Raw genomic sequence first — 17,529 nt, 5'->3', positions numbered from 1 at the left:
AACTGGTGCATATACATGACTGGTTACATCCAGCCCTGACAAATGCATGTACTACCACTGAAAGTGCCATTGCGACTTCCATGGAAACTCTCCACAATATTATTTATAGGGGCAGAGTCCCAAATAGACCAGGTACTTCCATGCTGGCAACTACACTCTCAATCTTTCAACACATCAAAAAAATTTCTCGACATACTTGGTCAGCATCCCCGAACAATCCTTAACCCCACTTTACAGGAACTAAACTCCTTACCCGACACTAAACATTGGTACTCTAAAGGGATTAAGTATTTATGCCATCTATACAACGACCAAGGCTTTAAAACTTTTCAACAACTGAAACTTGACTTTGACTTACCAAGCTCCTACCTGTTCCACTATTACCAGCTTAGACATGCTATCTGAGCTCAGTTTGGCTCCCTAAATGACCCCATAGACTTGCCCCCATTGGAGAGACTGCTGAGACAACCTGATCCTAATAAACTTGTCTCTGCCTACTACGCTGCCCTAATGACAGATTTTAACCCCAGATTCAGTAAAGCACAGAAAAAATGGGCAGACATGGACATTTCACTTATGGAGGAAGACTGGACTGAATTTAGTGATACATACAAAAATACTGTTATCTCATCTAAGGACTGGATCATACAGATTAAGATTTTCCGCCAATCTCATCTTACCCCAGCTAGGCTGTGTAGGATGGGGCTGAAGTCCACTGCTGAATGTTTCAGGGGATGTGGGGGAGATGCTGATTTCCTACATTGCTTCTGAACTTGTCCGGTGGTTCAGGACTTTTGGAGGGAGCTGGGTTCTTTCATTTCCTCTGCTCTAGGACTCCCCAATATTATTCACCCTAAGAATGGCTTACTGGGGATCTTTGATGATTTACAGATACCAACACAGGCTAAGAGACTATTACGTATCCTTTATTTTTATGTTAGAAAGTCTATACTGCTATCCTGGAAAGGTATACAAACACCTTTGAAATCTCTATGGCTAAAACTAATTAATGATGTCATACCGTTGTATAGACTTACCTTTGAACTCAAGGAAAAAAAATGTTCCACAAAATATGGGACAGGTGGCTGGCTAGCCCCATGACCCTCTCTATATAATGTGTGCTTAATCTGTACCACTCACAGGTCGTGCCAGAAAATGCATCATATATGTGAATTACTATAACTCATATTCGTTAATAACTGGTTATGTATAATCTTGTGTAATCAATCTCAGATCGACTTACCATTAGTTAGCTGTTTGTTTTTGTTTTTTTTTGTTTTTTTTTCCTCCTCTCCTCACATATAGACAATGTACTTGTTAAGGTATGCCAATGCTTACAAGTGATTTACTTGGTGATTGTTTGTTGTGCTTGTTTTTTTTGTACAACTGGTTTGTATTAAAATCAAAAATCAATAAAAATATCTTTAAAAAAAAAAAAAATGTTCATTACTAATGAAACTTCATTTCTATTATTTTCTATTCCGTCAAATATTGTATTTCCACATATGATATTACTGTATATCTGTTGTTTAAACTTATGAAAACATAATAAAAACGTTTCAAACAAAAAATCATATATTTATTAAAATATTTGCACTTACAAACATTCAGTGAAAAAAATGCCTTGTGACCAGTTCTAAAATTGCGTGTGTAACTGCGTCACTTCCAACATCTGACGTCATGTCCGACATGTTTCGTCATCAAGATTTCTTCCCAGGATGTGCACTTCAGACCTCTGTCCTTTTATTTATACCTCACTTCTGCCCATACATGCCCTACATCCCTCCATTTCCTCTAAGAAGTCAGTTTTTACACTACATAGAGTGCACGGTGCATGCTCCATGCATTGTACGACCCAACTCATTCTTAGGATCCTAAGAATTGTAAATATCTTCAATCTCAAGCACTCCAAATGGAGGGGGGGGGGGGTGGAGAGAAAAGGACGGGGGTCCCTTGTATAAAGGTGAGATTTTTGAGGCATCACTAACACAAATAATAAAATACAATACATTTATTATCCAAAAGTGTAAAGATATTTTTGTACTCCAAAGAGAATAAAATCACAATGTTTCTAATTCTTCTCCCCTTGGAGTTTTTCAGGTGAGGTACAAAGGTATACTGTAGTATGAATAATGCAGTGTAACAAAATATCGGTTGTATTAAATATGTATGAAATTGTCATTTTCCTTATGATTCTGTTTTGTATTTAGAGCAGTAGTTCTCAACTCCTGTCCTTAGGACCCACTAACAGGCCAGATTTTAAGTATTACCTTGGGGAGATGCAGACTAGAATACTGCAATCACTGAGCAAGAAATTATATCACATGTGATGTATTTCAGTTATCGTGCAAACCTGGCCTGTTAGTGGATCCTGAGCACAGGGGTTGAGAACCACTGATTTAGAGCATATAATATCCCCCTACTTGCTCCTGATGAAGTGGAGTATATCCAGGAAACGTGTTGAGCTTACAATATAAGCACTTATACATGATATGGCATAAAGGCAGCCTTTCCCACCATCACAGGCATGCACACAGGGTGTGCCTGGGCACACCTTAATCCACCTGTGCAATGCAGATTCCCCCTGCTCCTGATGCCCCCTGTCTCCCCCCTGCAGTGCTGCTAGCTTCCCTCCTCTCCTCCCCTTCCAGCTGCTGCGGGGGATGATTCAGGATGGATTGGATGAATCAATTAACATAGTGAGCGATCGCTCCTGTGTTCATTCTTAACTGAAGCATAATAAACTTTGTTTACTATGCTTTAGTTCTGTGAATGAACAGGAAACCGCTCAGCACAGAGCACTTTCCATTCGCTCACTGTCCAGTTGAGGCTGCGGAGAAAGGGACTGGGGAAGCTCTGTACTCAGTCCCTTTCTCTCTACTTAGACCCTTAATATTTCACCAAAGGCCCTCAACAGGGCTCCTAAAAAAATAATTTAAAAAAATATTGTAAAAAAATAATTGAAAAAGCAAAATTGTAAAAAATAATTTAGAAAAATAATAAAAACAAAAACTACTGACACTGTCCACTGCCCTACTGACACCATCCACTGCTCTGCTAATATACACGCATGTGTGTTTGTGCTCTGGAGTGCACACCCTACTGCAATAGACTGCGCACACCAATGCCCACCATGCAATTAATATGTAATGTGGAAAGTATTTTGTATTCCTAAAATATGGGAGTGGGTATGTTTTTTATTTGTTAAATATGCCATTGTGATTTTATTCCCTTTGGTTTATATAAATGCTATTTATCTTTTGGATAATAAAATGTATTGCCATTGATTTACTAAATCTGGAGAGTGCAAATTCTGGCGCAGCTCTACATAGAAACCAATCAGCTTCTAGGTTTTATTGTGAAAGTTTAATTGAATAAGCTGAAGTTAGGAGCTGATTGGCTACCATGCACAGCTACACCAGATTTTGCACTCTCTAATTTTAGTAAATCGACCCCATTGCATTTTATTAATTAATAAAAATCCTTCCTTTATACAAGGAACCCCCCTCCTTTTTTTCCACCTTCCCTTCCCTTTTGTTTCTCCTCCTTGAGATTTAAGACATGTTATATTAGGGATGTGGCACTACAAACCACCCAAAGGAAAATATACTAAGGATTTTAAAGTCGCAGGGTTCACAACAAGTAAATGTAAACATGTAGGAGTAAAAAAAAATCATTTGAAGTTACAGCTTCTACAGGTATGACAGACATGATTAATTTGCAGGAGGATAAATCTGCTGGGCCATTATGGTATATACCTTTGCATTCTTTTCTGTAATCATAATAATTATATTTTTGATTTAAATTCCCTTTTACATAATCATAGTAATTATATTTCCTATAAATATTTAAACAAGGCGCTGTCCTAAAGCAATCACATTGATATCCCGCAAGAAGATAAATACAATGTAACGACCAGTAGGACTGCTATCTCCTGCACTAATTACCTCTCTACGCCAAAAATGCTGGAAGCACTATTGTATGTTATACTAGCATGACAACAACAGTCCGGTTTTGCTGTTATGATGCAAGTTCCCAGGAAAAAGGAGGAGCGCATTCATATCTTTAAAGGGGCAATGAGTACATGCATACTAAGGCCACTGTTTTGTCACATTCGGTGGCTTCATATTGGCAGTCATCCCAGAGAATATATACATTTTTTTTAATTACCAAAAAAAATGATTTAGTATGCAAAAAAATATGAGCTATTGCATAAAATATTTAAAAACATTTTCCAGGCAGATAAATATGAGCTATTGCATAGATCTTTTGGCTCATCCTCACATTTGCTTTGCTAACAGATGTCAATAGCTCAAGATAAAATTTGCACACAGAATTGAGTGGGGTTTATTTAGTTTAATCAGCACCTGTGTTTTTGGCACAATGGTTTTATCAAGCTTCAACTAACCACTAGACAAGTGAGTGAGCTGTAGGCCAACCACATCCACAAGACTGCAAATAACCAGGGCCAGTGTATAGATCCAAAATCCCAACCAAACTGCCCCTTATTGGCACATGCCATGAAGGAGTGGATTCACCCACCCCCCATGTCCCTCCACCACCCAAAGTCGTACCGGCACCCCCCCCCCCCAACACACTATGTCCGCAATACAATGGGGCGCAAAATGAAGGACACCACACAGCACCAAAAACCTGAGTCACGTTGAAATGCCACCAAATAGAAGTGCAATGAGGGGCTACGCACTCCCCGCCTCCCTCCACTGGTCATTGGCAACTGGCAGGCAAAGAAAACCAAAACCTCCATGCTGCGCCCTGTAGGAGAGAGGGTGAAGCCCCAGGGATCAGAAGACAGGTGTTTTAAAAAACCTGAATCCCCAAGCAAGTGTCTGGGCATTCTGATTTCTCCACCCTCCTTATCCTGGTGCCCCAAGGTGGCTGCCTAAGAAGCCTTATGCTGGTTCCAGCCCTGAAGATAACATATATGTGGACCTGTTGCCTCCCTAATGTAAATCTGAACTCAAAAAGTTAAGATTTTCTATACTATAGGAAACATGCAATATTAAAGTGTTACTAAATCCACAACAGTAAAATCAGTCTGTATATGAAGTAAAGCATGTTTGCTATACTCACTGTGGAACCTAAGGAGTTAATCCTCTGCATTGTGTGAAAAGCCTGGTGGGATGGGGAGGGGGTCCGGTGTAAGGTCACCTTACAGATTTTCTGTAAAGGTGAACTTTCACTTTGAGCTTGGGTTCACACTAGCGCAATCTCAGAGATTGCATGGGATTCGCACCTGCACTGCAGGTGCCGATCACATGCGATCTCTGAGCAATGCAAGTTCAGCCATACAGTTGTATGGCTGAACTCGCATTGGATTTGCACAGAAAATAGTGCAGGGACTTGTTTTTCCCCGCACTAGAATTGTATTGCATGGGTGTTCTCACCATTCCTGTGCGAGTTTGCACTGCGATCTGTGAACTAAACTGGGGGTGTCATTTATTTTGTTAATGACACCCGCATGGGTTTGCACAAGGCAGTGTGAACTATCTGCGGGAGAGAAGCAATCCGGAAACCGGCGTTGGAATCATGCTGATTTCCGCATCGCACTAGCATGAACCCAGGGTAAGGGCTGGTTCACACCAGCAGCTGCATTAGAACACAGCTGTTGGTGTACAGTCAGACAGCAGTGCTGATAGGCCAATTGGGACACATTGCACTGCTTACTTTTTTTTGACCACTTCAGCTCCAGAGGATTTACTTCATGACCAGGTGATTTTTTTGCGATATGGTACTGCGTTACTTTAACTGACAATTGCGTGGACGTGCAACACTGTGCCCAAATGAATTGTATGCCCTTTTTTTTTTACCACAAATAGAGCTTTCTTTTGGTGGTATTTGAACACCTTTTTATTTTTTGAGCTACTGTACACACCAAGAATTATATCCCAAAATACATACTGCTGAGCAAAGGGTAAACAAAAGATCTCCTGTGGTTTTAGTAGTGCATTTCTCCACAGGAGGAGAGCCCTGATCCAGGCAACAGGCAGGGACCTGGTCAGCAACAGTGAATGGAATTGTCCAGGCAGCAGGCAGGAATATTGTCCATAGTCAGTACAGGCAGGAATACTGTCCATATACAGTCCAGGGTCAGTACAGGTAGAGCTATTGCCAGCAGTGCCAAAATATTGGTCCTGGTAGTAGACAGGAACATGGTCCATAGTACAAATAGCAGGCCAGGAAAGAATGGGAGCAGGGGTAGAGGCTTCTTCCACCCAAATCTCTTTGAAGCCTCCGAGTCTAATCTGGGAATGAGAAAACTAAAAAATTATTTTTCTTCATCCAAGAAAAACAATTCTGGAGCCCCTCACATATGTGAGACCCCTGTGTTATGAATCCCACCACTCCAGTAGCAGAGTAAAAGATCAGTCCAAGAGGCAGGCAAAAAACATGGTCAAACAGTCCAGGGTCAGTTCCAGAGCAGGCAGAGGTAGGTACAGTTTAGCGTAAGGCAGAAATGTGGTCATATAACAGGCCAGGGTCAGTTCAGGAGGAGGCAGAGGTATGTTCAGCGTTAGGCAAAAGCGTGGTCGTTTAGCAGGCCAGGGTCAGTTCCGGAGAAGGCAGCGGTATGTACAGTGGCATAAGGGGTATGGAGGTAAATGACAATTATGTTTACCATACTTCCCTAATAATGTAGAGAAGTATGGTAATGGTGGAAACATTCCCCAATACAAAGGCCTGGTTGGAAAGGACATTGGGGACAATAATACACGGTGTCTCTTCTAGCTCCTCCTCTGTGGCATTTCTTCTGATGTTTTCGGCCTGTTTCATGGTGGGGGAGTCTCTTTGGAAAGTGGCGTTCGTGGAGTTTGCTCACTGAATCTGAGCAAATGCTTTCTGGTAGACGTGCATTCGTTTTCGTCCGAATTTCAGGTATTTTCGTTATCATTTTAACAAACGATAACGAAAGTGCAGAATACGAAAACCGAAAGATCCGACATAAACAAATGTTTTATTTTCGTTTTCGTTGTGACAACAGTTCGATATAGATAGGAAATTCGACATGACGCTGACAATAACAATCTGTGTGTATCGAACCTGTGGTCGAATGTGCCTAACCTTAACTCTATTAGTCCAAGATTATTCTACATAGAGAGAAAAGATTCAACATAGAGAGAAAAGATCGCTGCTGGAATTGGTTGGGAAGTAAAATAAAGAATAATGATGATGATGAATGTTATTGGCCGATTATATCCAAAGAGGAGGGGCAGTAAAATAGCTAGAACTAAGTACACACGTACAGCCAACTTACTTTCACTTACGATTTGCTAGCAGAGAGAGACACACACTGAATCATTTCAGAAGAAAGTCAATCTTAGCTGGTCCGTTTGTCAGAGAACCTGAATTATTTAGCAATTAAGCATAAGCACAGCAGCAGAACAATAGTGAAGCAAGCTACAGTTCAACTTAACTTTTTCATAATAATCTGCTGCTATTGTGTTAGTGTTGTGAACTTGATAGTGATACTAGTGTTGCTAGTGTTGTGATAGCCCCAGAGGCTGCCCGTGTTGTGGTGGGGATTTATTATTATAGATGCTATATTATAATGCCATATCAATATCTGACACAACGTTGGATGCCGCGCCCACCATTGCACTTGGAGATTGAGAAACGAATGTGAAAGTTGGCTGACTGTTGGGGTAGAGTAGACCATTCAACATGAACGACGAAGATTCGACAAAGCAACGAAAAACATACAAACGTTGAATCTTTGGCTTATGGTGTCTGTCGAAAGTTCTAAGAAGATTTGACGGAGCAGCTAAACTGTACGACGCTGCAATCATACATTTCCGGTCAAATGCATCCACCCATAGGCTATAGAAAAATTCTAATGTTGGTTGACTAGTAAAATAATTAATAAATATAATTATTGCTAGTCATACAACATTAGAATTCTACTACAGCTAGCTTGTAGGCGGAAAATTCGACCGGAAATGTACACCTAAAGTTTAGCTGCTCCGTCGAATCTTCTTTGAACATTCGACAGACACCATAATGCCGCGTACACACGATCGGACTTTACGGCATACTTGGTCCGGCGTACCGGATTTCGTCGGACAATTCGATCATGTGTGGGCTCCAGCGGACTTTGTTTTCTCAAAAGTTTGACGGACTTAGATTTGAAACATGTTTCAAATCTATCCGACGGACTCGAGTCCGGTCGAAAAGTCCGCTCGTCTGTATGCTAGTCCGACGGACAAAAACCGACGCTAGGGCAGCTAATGGCTACTGGCTATGAACTTCCTTGTTTTAGTCCGGTCGTACGTCATCACGTACGAATCCGTCGAACTTTGGTTGATCGTGTGTAGGCAAGTCCGTTCATTCGGAAAGCCCATCGTAAAGTCCGTCGAAAAGTCAGCCGGGCAAAGTATGCCGTAAAGTCCGGTCATCAGGGCCGGACTTATCATTGGGCTTGAGTGGGCTCAAGCCCATGGGCCCCGCCTAATAGGCGGCCCCGCGGGCAGGGCCGGATCCACGTCAAACTCCCGCCCACTAGCCAGCCTGTTTCGCCGGCACCGCGGCTTATTATTTAACGGGGACCGATCGGGCTTGTGTACTCTCACTTCCTGGTAGCGGTGGAACGCAAGATAGGGCCTCCCATGTCTTCATCATTTCCGGCTGATTACATCACGTCCGCCCTATTGTGCGTTCCACCGCTACCAGGAAGTGAGAGTACACAAGCCTGATCAGTCCCCGTGAAATAAGCAGCGGTGGCAACAAAACGGGCTGGCTAGCAGGCGGGAGTTTGCCGCCCCCCCCCCCCCCCGAATGTTAGAAATCATGGGGCCCCTGTACATCCTACCTGACGGGGCCCCCTTCGACACGGTGGCAGGCGACATGACAAGTGACACCCTGCATCCCCTGGCAAGTGACACCCTGCATCGCTGACAAGTGACACTCTGCATCCGCTGGCAAGTGACACCATGCATCCGCTGACAAGTGACGTGGCAAGTGACACCCTGCATCCGCTGGCAAGTGACACCCTGCATCCCCTGGCAAGTGACACCCTGCATCCGCTGACAAGTGACACCCTGCATCCCCTGGCAAGTGACACCCTGCATCCGCTGACAAGTGACACCCTGCATCCCCTGGCAAGTGACACCCTGCATCCGCTGACAAGTGACACCCTGCATCGGCTGACAAGTGACGTGGCAAGTGACACCCTGCATCCGCTGGCAAGTGACACCCTGCATCTGCTGACAAGTGACACCCTGCATCCGCTGACAAGTGACACCATGCATCTGTTGACAAGTGACGTGGCAAGTGACACCCTGCATCCGCTGGCAAGTGACACCCTGCATCCGCTGGCAAGTGACACCCTGCATCCGCTGACAAGTGACACCCTGCATCCGCTGACAAGTGACACCATGCATCCGCTGACAAGTGACACCCTGCATCCGCTGACAAGTGACACCATGCATCCGCTGACAAGTGACGTGGCAAGTGACACCCTGCATCCGCTGGCAAGTGACGTGGCAAGTGACACCCTGCATCCGCTGGGAAGTGACGTGGCAAGTGACACCCTGCATCCGCTGACAAGTGACGTAGCAAGTGACACCCTGCATCCGCTGACAAGTGACGTGGCAAGTGACACCCTGCATCCTCTGGCAAGTGATGTGGCAAGTGACACCCTGCATCCTCTGGCAAGTGATGTGGCAAGTGACACCCTGCATCCGCTGACAAGTGACGTGGCAAATGGCAATCCGCATCTGAAGGCAGGTGACGTTGGCAAGTGACACGCTCAGGCTCCGACTGATTCTGCTTATGGTGAGTTGAACTATTTTATTCTATATAACAATGTAATAATAGAAATATTGCACTTCAATAATTTTTTTTGCGATACAGCACTGCGTTGATTTAACTGACAATTGCGCAGTTGTGTGATGCTGTACCCAAACACTCGGCTACTCTCCGCTCCGCTCTGGACTGCGAGAGGACCCGAGAGCCGCCGAGAGGACCCGAGAGCTGCCGAGAGGACCCGAGAGCCGCCGAGATACACAGGACTCTGTATCTCGGCGGCGCCATTTTTAAACTTCAAGACTGCAATGACAAGGCTGCAAATGACACTGGGGCAAGGCTGCAAATGACATTGGGGCAAGGCTGCAAATGACACTGGGGCAAGGCTGCAAATGACAAGGCTACACTGACAAGGCTGCAATGACACTGGACAAGGCTACAGATGTCTGGACAAGGCTGCAGATTGACGCTGTGCAAGGCTGCATTGATGGGCATTTAAATGTAAGTTTTTTCCTTAAACTTCCCTCCTAAAAGTTTTTTTCCTTAAAATTCCCTCCTAAACTTGGGGTGTGTGTTATACGCCGGCGCGTGTTATACGTCGATAAATACGGTAATGTATAGAAGGTAGGGCCCGAAAGCGACTCAAGTCCAGGGGCCCCCACCACCCTAAGTCCTGCCCTGCCGGTCGTGTGTACGCAGCATTAGCCTTTAATGACCGATTCGACCTTAATTAATTTGGATTTTCGGACAAATGCAATTTTTAATGAAAAACGAAATAAATAAAAACAAATTTCTAAATAACTATATAAATAACGAAATAAATGTATTTTTTTTAGACGAAAACGAAATTCCGAAACAAAATATTTCAGTGTGCACATGTCTACTTTCTTGGGGGCCTTTAGGGTACAAAAAGGTGGAGATAATTTCTTCTTGGTACTGAAGATAACATACGGGGATCTCTGTAGATTTATGGTAAATAACATAAGTATTGTAAATGGCCAAACTAAAAAGATATATGGAGACTTTTTTATACCAATAGCGGCTTTTTCTTGTGGGAAGGTAAGGTTCGATCATCTGATCATTGAAGTCGACTCCCCCCATGAACAAATTACAGTCATGGACACATGCTGGTTTCTGGATTGGGCCGTTTCTTCTGGGGATTTCCAAGTAGGTGTCGTTATGAATCGTTGTGAGCATGTGGATGTTTCGTCTGTCCCAATATCTCTTCATTCCGCAAAGATGCCGTCTCCCCTTGTCGTAGTCTTTCAGTAATGATCCTTTGCAGGAAGCCCTTCCTATTGGCTCGCACTGTACCACATGCTGGAGTGTCCTTCCGGTGAAGATTGCGGACGAGGGGCAAGCTTGTATAGTAATTATCCACATAAAGATTGTAACCCTTTCCAAGGAGAGGATGTACAAGCTCCCAAACAACTTTTCCGCTGGCGCCAATGTGCTCTGGAAATTCAGGGGGATGCAGTTGGGTGTCCTTCCCTTCGTACACCAGGAAGGTGTAGATGTACCCTGTGGCTCGGTCACATAGCTTGTAGAGCTTAACCTCATATTGGGACTTTTGCTGCAGATAAACTGCTTAAAACCAAGCCTGCCTGTGAAGTGGACCAATGACTCATCCACAGACATATTTTGGTCGGGGATAAAATAAAAAAAAAATAACTGGGGGAATTTCTCCGAGAAAAAATTTAGAAGTGGCCGAATTTTAAATAATTTGTCATGTGATGGGTAATTTCAGGGAGGGCACTGGGTGTTGTCCTTGTAAAGGAGGAAACGCATAATCATAAGGTATCTTGATCTTGGCATTATGGATGAATAGATTGGCATGTGGTGGATGGGGTTGGTGGACCAATAGGAGGGCTTTCACACTGGAGCGGTGCGCTGGCAGGGTGTCACAAAAAGTCCTGCCAGCAGCTTCTTTGGAGCGGTGAAGGAGCGGTGAACTCACCGCTCCTCCACCGCTGCTCCCCATTGAAATTGATGGCAAGACGCCACTCCGGCGGCATTTTGTGGGCGGATTTAACCCCTTTTCGGCCGGCAGCGGGGGGTTAAAACCTCCCCACTAGTGGCCGAATAGCGGAGCGGTTTTAAAGCAGTTTGTAAAGCAGCGCTAAAAAAGCGGCACTTTACCGCTGACGCCCGGGTGGCGGCAGTGTGAAAGGGGTCTTAATGCTCTTCACTCATAGGGATGGGCGTAACTTGAACCAGGGTTGCTTGTTATGAATTGTTGTGCATAGAGGTTGCACTGGGCCACGATGGAGGATAATATGTCCTGGGTAAAAATATAATTAAGAAAAATCAATAGGGGAAAAAATTCTCTGTGTTCACCTGAACACCTGGCTGGGTGGTGAAAGGGGGGATGTTTGCTGCTCCTGAATTAGGGGGAAGCCAGAGAGGGTTTTCAAGGGCATAGGGAAGGCTGGCATGGGTCCTAACCCTTTGGGGCCGAGATGACACCCCACTAGTGCTTGGCCCTTGCTGCCGTGGTACTTAATTTCTTGTGGATGGCACTGTGCTACTGGTGGATGGCACTGAGCTGCTAGTTGATGCCACTGCATTTCTGGTGGATGGCACTGAGCTGCTGGTTGATGCCACAGCGCTACTTGTGGTAGCCTGCTGCTCCATGCCAGGACGCCTTTGTATCATGGGCACACTTTGCTCTTCCTCTGATTCTGTAGCAGACCCACTGCTTACAACAGGTTCATATTCTGAACCAGAATCAGACGCAGACTCAGAGAGCTCCCCACTGCTCTCATCGGTCAAGCTAAGCAGTTGTTATGCCTCCTCAGTGGAAAAAAATGTTTTTGTCATACTAGTGACTGTGGGCTGTGGTGACAAACTGCTGTGGTAGGGACACTGGGACAGATGTGGCTGCACTGATGGGTGCTGATGAGGCTGGTCTAATGAGGCTGCACTGCTGGGTGCTGATGAGGGTGCACTGCTGGGTGCTGATGAGGATGCACTGATGGGTACTGATAAGGTTGCACTGATATACACTAATGCACCACACTGAGGCTGCACTGATTATCTGGCACTGATGTGCACTGATAAGGCGGCACTGATGGGCGTTGATGAGGATCCACTGATATGGTGGCACTGATGAGCACTCACTTATGGGCACTGATGTGCACTATTGGGCACTGTAGTGGCACTGATGAGCGCTGTAGTGGCACTGATGAAGCTGTAGTGGTGCAGATGAGCAGCACTGTATTGGAGCTGTTTTGGTACTGATGGCACAAATGAGCACTGTATTAGCACTAATGTGGCACTGATGAACACTGTAGTGGCACTAATGTGGCACTGATGAGCACTGTAGTGGCACTGATGAGCACTGTAGTGGCACTGATGGAGCACTGACGTGGCACTGATGGAGCACTGACGTGGCACTATAGTGGTACTGGTGGTACCGATGGGCACTGTAGTGGCACAGGAGGCACTGGTGGCACTGATGAGCACTGTAGTGGCAGTGATGGAGCACTGTAGTGGCACTGGCAGCACCGATGGGCAGTGTAGTGGCACTAATGGCACAGATGAGCACTGTAGTAGCACTGATGGGTACTGTAGTGGCACTGGTGGCACTGATGGGTACTGTAGTGGCACTGGTGGCACAGCTGTCATTCGCCCTTTACCGCGATCCATGTTGCGCCGGGTCCCGTGAACCCAGTGAGCATGGATACTTCCGTGCTGCGCGTGCCCCAGGGGCACTCGGGAAGCGCGAGTTCAGGAGGATGTCCATGGACGCCCTCCCAGAACAGCCGTCTTTCGACTATAGCCCGGTCGGCATGTGGTTAAACACACACCACCACAATGCAGTGGTGAACACTAAATTACAAAAACAACAGCAATTAGATTATTTGTTAAAATTTTGAGGCTAGTATTTGTTGTAGTATATAAAACCTCTATTCAGAGCTGGAAAATACAAATACCATTGTCGTTGCTCAAGTGTGCCAAATGGCACTAGTTCAACTGTATGTGGTACTGCAGAAGTGTACTCTAGTCCCAGGACTAGAACGGCTTTGGGTTGTCAGGTCACTAAACCTTGATTGGTGTTTGTACTATGGCACTTTACAGTCATTCGGTATGCCAGGCAAAGTAGAACTAAAGGCAAAATGATTTGTCATTTTTGATAGAGTAAGTGAGGGTTACAAACCCTGTCATGTTTTTGCTACATGTGTCCCATTGGGGAGATTTCCCTTCACTTCCTGTCCCATCAGGGCTGGACAGGGGCAAAAATTCGGCCCTGGACTTTATCCAGACTGGCCCATATTTATTTTGCGAACATGCACAAAAACAGTATATAAAACTAGATAGACATACTACAAGAGATGGTCAGAGACTACAGACATACTACAGGAGATGGTCAGAGACTGCAGACATGATACAGGAAATGGTCAGAGACTGCAGACGTGATACAAGAGATGGTCAGAGACTGCAGACGTGATACAGGAGATGGTCAGAGACTGCAGACGTGATACAGGAGATGGTCAGAGACTGCAGATATACTACAGGAGATGGTCAGAGACTGCAGACATACTACAGGAGATGGTCATAGACTGCAGACATACTACAGGAGATGGTTAGACTGCGGACATAATACAGGAGATAGTCAGAGACTGTGGACATGATACAGGAGATGGTCAGAGACTGCAGATGTGATACAGGAGATGGTCAGAGACTGCAGACGTGATACAGGAGATGGTCAGAGACTGCAGATGTGATACAGGAGATGGTCAGAGACTGCAGACGTGATACAGGAGATGGTCAGAGACTGCAGATATACTACAGAAGATTGGCAGAGACTGCAGATATACTACAGGAGATGGTCAGAGACTGCAGACATACTACAGGAGATGGTCAGAGACTGCAGACATAGTACAGTAGATGGTTAGACTGTGGACATAATACAGGAGATAGTCAGAGACTGTGGACATGATACAGGAGATGGTCAGAGACTGCAGATGTGATACAGGAGATGGTCAGAGACTGCAGACGTGATACAGGAGATGGTCAGAGACTGCAGATATACTACAGAAGATTGGCAGAGACTGCAGATATACTACAGGAGATGGTCAGAGACTGCAGACATACTACAGGAGATGGTCAGAGACTGCAGACATAGTACAGTAGATGGTTAGACTGTGGACATAATACAGGAGATAGTCAGAGACTGTGGACATGATACAGTAGATGGTTAGACTGTGGACATAACACAGGAGATAGTCAGAGACTCTGAACATGATACAGGAGATGGTCAGAGACTGCAAACATGATACAGGAGATGGTCAGAGACTGCAGACATGATACAGGAGATGGTCAGAGACTGCATTTATGGCTGAACCCAGTGTAAAAGTGTAATGTATCACAGGGTTGCTCCACTCTAAACCAGCTCTGCAAGATCAAGTCAGTAATCTTCCTTTGAAAGTACATCCATGTGACAGAAGACAGCAGCGCATCCAATTTCCAAAGTACAAATTGTCTTACAAACAATGAACTGGTCAGGATTAGTGGAGGACAATAAACAGTTAATGGGTCTGTGAAGCTTCTAGCCTGAACTAGCAGTAAATCCTTCCAAAAAACATCACACAAACTGTGCAGCACACACAGAGCTCTGGCTAAATAACTGAAAAGAAGCTGAAATTGTTAACAGCCAGCCATGTGTCACACTGTCACTGGATGGAGAATACAGAGTAGATCTTATCAGTGTGTTATGGTAGTGTGCAGGAAAGGCAGCTATAAAAAAAAAAAATACAGAGCTAAACGAGAGGGAGAAGAGAGGGCAGATCGGTAACCTGCACACTGCCTGAAGGCATAGATTTCTGGAAGACACAGTGTACATGTGACATTGCTCCCGAGTCCCACCATCTTGTTCCCATTCAGCTAGCACTCTGTGTGCTGCAGGACTGATTTTGCTGTAGCTTTGGTCATACCTTCTTGTATCTCATCGGCTTCAGATACTGTGTATTTCTCCTTTGTGCCCCATTCAGCCTCGCTCCAGCACCTGTGTATTCAAATGTGGCGGGCTGGGGAAGGTTACACTACCTGCTGATTGGCTGTGGATGTGTGGGAGGAGCGGAGCAGGTCCTCGCTTATACTTTCATAAGCAGAGGAGCGCAGAGACTCGTGCTGTCACTGTAAACGGGCCCACTAAGCCCATCGGCCCACCGGGAATCTCCCGGTAGTCCCGATGACCAGTCCATCCCTGTGTCCCATAGTAAAACAGGAAGGAAGAGGAAATCCCTCCAAAGTGAGTCACCAGAACTAGTGTCCCCATTGCATGTTTTTGCTACCTGTGTCCCATTGGGGAGATATCCCTTCACTTTCTGTACGATAGTAAAACAGGAAGTGAGAGGAAATCCCTCCAAAGTTAGGGAATTCCTGGTTGTCACCAGAATAAGTGTCCCCATTGAAAGATTTCCTCTGTACTCATGTTCTGGTGAATATTCAAAATTTGGGATTTTTTTTCACCTTCATTCTCACTGATAATGGTAAACAGAACAAATAAAAACCTGAAAAAAAATTATAGTTTTGGATAGAGTGAAGAGGGATTAGCTTCTCCACTCTATCGAAAACTATAAAAACATTTCCTTCAGTTATACTTTCGATGTAACATACATTTAAATTATAACAAAGGGCATCTTTTTTTTCTTTTTAGAGTCTTCAGCATCAAATCATAAATTTGAACATCTGGAAGTTTCAGCAGAGAATTCTCTTTTCAGGTACAGTCCCTTAGAATGGCCTGTGTGACTATGACCCTGATGTGTTTCCCTTGGGGTGACGGGGTGCGCGTCATTGTTCAATCCTTCGCCCTTTATTCTCAGGTTCTTAAAGATTTCCTAGGAAATCTGGGGGATCTTCAATACACTTTCCAGAGTTCAGGGCAAAAGGCCATTATGATGTGCTGTTTACTGTATTAAGTGGCCACTTTCAACAGCAGAATTCGGTAACTAAACACTTAGCTCAGCACTGTTTCCTCCCCTAAATTCTTTTGTAAGGGATGATCTTTTTCTATATGGGAAGAAATGTAAAGGTGTGGAAAAAAAGGAAAATGTTTTCATTATTTAAAATATCAATACAGCAAGATACATTCATAATAATAATAATAATAATAATAATATTAATATATAATTCTTTATGTTTTTAAAGCAGAACTCCAGTCATATGTACAGTTTAAAAGCCTATTAAAATATAACATATAAAAAAAGTTTTTGCTGCAATATTCACCTTCAGTTCAGAGCTTTTGCCTGCAGCACTTCTTCTCTGCCACTAGATGGCCTTGGTCTTCCAGGTAAATGACAGCCAGTATCATTCAGCCTACTATCTCTGTACTCAGGCTGTCACATACACTATATTACCTAAAGTATTGGGACGCCTGCCTTCACACGCACATGAAGTTTAATTGCATCCCAGTCTTAGACCATACATAGGGTTCAATACTGAGTTGGCCCACCCTTTGCAGCTATAACAGCTTCATAGAGTGTGTTTATGGGAATGTTTGACCATTCTTCCAGAAGCACATTTGTGAGGTCAGGCACTGATGTTGGACGAGAAGGCCTGGCTCGCAGCCTCTGCTCTAATTCATCCCAAGGGGGTTCTATCAGGTTGAGGCCAGTCAAGTTCCTGCACCCCAAACTCGCTCATCCATGTCTTTATGGACCTTGGTTTGTGCACTGGTGTGCAGTCATGTTGGATGAGGAACTCCAAACTGTTCCCACAAAGTTGGGAGCATGAAATTTTCCAAAATGTCTTGGTACGCTGACGCTT

Source organism: Aquarana catesbeiana, linkage group LG08, assembly GCF_042186555.1.
Source record: "Aquarana catesbeiana isolate 2022-GZ linkage group LG08, ASM4218655v1, whole genome shotgun sequence".
Lineage (NCBI taxonomy): Eukaryota > Metazoa > Chordata > Amphibia > Anura > Ranidae > Aquarana > Aquarana catesbeiana.
This window is presented reverse-complemented; position numbering follows the sequence as displayed.